The following is a 4,960-nucleotide window of genomic DNA, read 5'->3' on the forward strand; positions in this document are numbered from 1 at the left end:
ATGCTACCAAAGTGGCATGCATCATGGTTGCAACCATGTCCCCAGAATTGTAGAGGTACTATGAGGACTACTGGCCTTTTGAGATGAACAAGGACCTTATGGAAAAGTACCATAAGCGAGCTCGTCAAGAAAAGTTTGAGGTAGTCAAGTCACTCATGGCTTGCAAGATAAAAGAGGGGGAATCGGTTGTATCTCATGTGCAAAGAATGCAACACTACATAGAGCGTTTGGTCAAGCTCAACATTCACTTCGATGAGGAATTGGCCATTGACATGGTCTTAAACTCGTTGCCTGATTGTTATGGTCAGTTTATCTTAAATTACCATTTGAACAACACTGAGCAAACTTTGGCCCAATTGCACAACTTGTTGCAAACAGCTGAGGCAAGGATGAAGGGTAAAAGTATACCCTCCACACCTGCAAGTGCCCCTGTCTTGGCCATTGGACAGGGAAAGAGGAAGAAGAGGAAAGGTCCTCCCAAGCAAAACTGGAAGAGCAAGGCTCAAGCTGTGTCATCTAGTAATGGCCCGAAGGCTAAGCCCAATGGTTCCACTCCCCATGTTTCTGATCCAAAAGAGGCCATTTGCTTTTACTGCAATCAAAAGGGGCATTGGAAGAGATCTTGCCCACAATATCTGCAAGATATCAAGGATGGAAAAGTGAAGCCATCCTCGGCAGGTATTTACACTATTTCTACTAATAACTCATTATCTTCTCGTTCATGGGTCCTTGATACAGGATGTGGATTTCATATCTGTTCTGATTTGCAGGGGCTAAGGGAAAGTGAGGAGATAGAGCATGGGAGAATAAACTTGATCATGGGGAACAGAAAGTCTTCACCAGTTACCAAGATCGGAGTTTATCAACTTTTGCTCAGTAATGATGTTAGATTAGATTTAATAAATTGTTGCTATTCGTCTGAGATGACGAGAAACATTATTTCATTTCATGCATTGTTCAGACAAGGTTTTAAATATTCTTTTAATGATTTGAATGGTTCAATTTCTATTTATAAGAATGGTGTTTTTGTGTTTGAAGCGTTACCTTGTGATGGTGTGTATGAAACAATGACTTGTGTTGATAGCTTAGGAAATAGTGTACTTAATATTGACTTGTCTAATAGTGTAGACAAGGCATGCTTGTGGCATTGTCGTCTTGGACACATTAACAAGAAACGCATAGCCCAACTCCAAAAGGATGGAGTGTTGGAATCATTTGAACTAAAATCAGATGATATGTGTGAATCTTGTCTTTTGGGAAAGATGACAAAATCACCATTCACAGGGTCTTGTGAAAGAGGTGAAGGTCTGTTGGATCTCATACACACAGATGTGTGTGGGCCCTTCAGATCAACCACAAGGGATGCTAATCGATTCTATGTGACTTTCACTGACGATTATAGCAGATATGGTTACATCTACTTGATCAAACATAAGTCAGAAACCTTTGAAAAGTTCAAAGAGTTTAAGCATGAAGTCGAAAATCAATTGGGCAGAAAGATCAAGATACTTAGATCCGATAGAGGCGGGGAGTATCTTAGTACCGAGTTCAACGACTATCTGAAAGAATGTGGGATAGTCTCACAATTGACTCCTCCTAGGACACCACAGTTAAATGGTGTAGCTGAGAGGCGTAATCGAACCTTGTTAGACATGGTTCGTTCTATGATGAGTCGTGCCTCGCTTCCTATTCACTTCTGGGGGTATGCCTTAGAGACAGCCGCCCACATCCTCAATCTTGTCCCTACAAAGAAGGTTGCCAAAACACCTCACGAAATGTGGTCAGGGAAAGTTCCCTCGTTATCACATATTAAAGTCTGGGGTTGTGAAGCTTTCGTAAGACGAGAGACTCACGACAAGCTAGCAGCTAGAAGTGAGAAATGTGTTTTCATTGGTTACCCAAAGCAATCTTTTGGATATTTGTTCTACAGACCTAGTGAAAATGTGGTGTTTGTAGCTCGAAGAGGAGTCTTTCTGGAAAGAGAGCTCATATTCAAAGAGGACAGTGGGAGTACCATTGACCTTGAAGAGATTCAAGAGTCAACCAATGAAGGAACCTTATATGACACTAGCACTCAACCAGAGGAAACAGTTCCTGTTGAACCGGTTGATAAATCATTACCTCTTCGAAGATCCACTAGGGTGAGTGTGCCACCTGAGTTGTATGGTTTTCATATTACTTCAGATGGTGACACATTCATAAGTGACAGAACACTGGTAAACTTAGATGAACCAATCACTTATAAGGAAGCAATGGCAGGCCCAGAGGCTTCCAAGTGGAAAGAGGCAATGGACAGCGAGATTAAGTCCATGTATGACAACCAAGTTTGGAATTTGGTTGATAGTGCACCAGGTCGGAAGACAGTTGGGTGCAAATGGATCTTCAAGAAGAAGACAGACATGGATGGGAATGTGCATACGTTCAAGGCTCGACTGGTTGCAAAAGGTTTCACTCAAACCCCAGGGGTTGACTATGATGAGACTTTTTCGCCGGTGGATAAGATTAAATCTATTAGGATATTGCTCGCCATAGCTGCCTTTCATGACTATGAAATCTGGCAGATGGATGTCAAGACTGCCTTCCTTAACGGGAAGTTGGTTGAGGATGTTTACATGAGTCAGCCAGAGGGTTTTGTTGATGCAAAGTTTCCCAATAGAGTATGCAAGCTTGAGAAATCCATTTATGGATTGAAACAAGCATCTCGCAGCTGGAATCTTTGCTTCCATGAGAAAGTCAAAGAGTTTGGTTTCTGTAGAAGTGAAGATGAGTTTTGTGTGTATATCAAGGCTAGTGGGAGTATAGTAACTTTTCTGGTGTTATATGTCGATGACATATTACTCATTGGTAACGACGTTCCAACCTTGAATGAAGTTAAGTCTTGGCTTGGAAAGTGTTTTGCCATGAAAGACCTAGGAGAAGCCGCCTATATTCTTGGGATTAGAATATTAAGAGATAGAAAGAAGAGACTAATTGGACTTAGTCAGAGCACATACTTGGATAAGGTACTAAAGAGGTTTAGTATGGAAAATTCCAAGAAGGGAGAGCTACCTGTCCAGAGTAATACCAAATTGAGTAAGACTCAATGCCCGAGTACAGATGAGGAAATAGATGACATGAGTCGTGTACCTTATGCTTCCGCTGTCGGATTGATCATGTACGCTATGACATGTACTCGCCCTGATGTGGCATTTGCTTTGAGCATGGTCAGTTGCTATCAGGGAAACCCAGGTAGAGCTCATTGTTTAGACGTGAAGAATATACTCAAGTATTTGCGAAGAACGAAGGACTGGGTCCTTGTACTTGGTGGCAATGATACTTTGAGAGTAGATGGTTATAGTGATGCCAGCTTTCAGATGGATAGAGATAACTTCCGTTCTCAGTCAGGCTGGGTATTCTTATTAAATGGAGGAGCAGTTACTTGGAAGAGTTCCAAGCAAGATACGGTCGCTGATTCTACTTGTGAATCAGAGTACATAGCAGCAAGTGAAGCGTCGAAAGAAGCAGCTTGGTTGAGGAACTTCATCGGGGATCTCGGAGTTGTTCCAACCATCCAGGAGCCTATGGAACTGTTCTGCGATAATGAAGGAGCGGTTGCCTTGACAAAGGAACCGAGAGATCATGGTAAAACCAGACATATCGACGGAAAGTACCATTTCATCAGACATAGAGTAGAAGAAGGCCATCTTATAGTGAAGAGGGTGTCATCTGAAGATAACCCAGCAGATCCCCTCACAAAGGGTCTGAGTAGGGCTAAGCATATTCAGCATGCTCGGAGCATAGGACTGAAAGATGATATTAGTTTTAGTAGTTAGATTAGTTTTCTGAAACTTGTAACAAAGTAAATGTAATTGACTTTTGGTGATTAAATAATAAAGTATTATTTATAAGTTTGGGTTCTACCTTTTGTCAATTGTTTATTATTGTGTTTCATTTTTGCATGTTTTAATTCCCGAATAATAAGATTATTCAAACACCACAGTCGCTCGTACTTTTGGAAGTAAGTAGTGAATCAAGACTGTCATGAACTGGATTGTAGATTGTCTAAGGATAGACATGGCAATGTATTTGCTGCAACGTTCATGAGTACTCAGAAATTGAGATTTGAGTATTGGATAAACCCTCTCTCAGAGTATTACTTCATGGAATTCATCACGAGTAATATTTAGACGATAATATCTTATAATCTTGAAACAGAGATATATGAATTGTGATTTGCAAGTCGGCTATGCATTGGTGATATGGAAACGCATCAGTAACTTGGTGTTATAAAACGTATTATCATGTATGGTTTGATGAGTAAAAGATACAAGAATATGAGTCAATGATTATTCTTTCCTTTTGCCCTAACGGGAAAAGCAATATTTGTGGGCCCCTCGATGATTTGGTGTTGACTTGTGTGCTGGGCCCAGCCAGGACTAAGTTGATGTGTTCAATTAGAAGTCCTACATCATCACCGATCAGGAATCGAGAAACATAGATTCTGGACAAAGAGGTTGATTGCATTCCTTGTCTTTTGTCTAGAGATATCTAGCAGAACGAAGGATTATATGATCACTTATCTTAGGACACGTAACTGACTGGGTCAGAGTTCGGCAGCAGCTTTTTGGAAGCTACAATTTGCTGGTCAAATTTAGAAGGCATACTAGCAATTATAGTTACAGACTTATCCAAGTGGGAGACTGTTGGATTAGGTGTCTAAGCCCATAACTATAATTGGTATGTACTTGAATTGATAGCAGCACAGTCCTTTTGGGTTGCCCTCAAACCTAGCAACCAGACAAGGAAATTATGAAAGGAGAGATATTAATTTATTATAAGATTAATAAATTAATATAAATGAATTTATTAATATGTTAAAAGATTAATATATTAATAAGAAATCATTTTGTTTAATTAATTGTTAGCTAGAAATTAATTAGAATTAATTTTGGGGTTAAAAGAAATGATTATAAGGTGCAGG

The sequence above is a fragment of the Lactuca serriola genome, chromosome 1, assembly GCF_051521515.1.
Source record: "Lactuca serriola cultivar US96UC23 chromosome 1, Lser_US96UC23_V15, whole genome shotgun sequence".
Classification (NCBI taxonomy): Eukaryota; Viridiplantae; Streptophyta; class Magnoliopsida; order Asterales; family Asteraceae; genus Lactuca; species Lactuca serriola.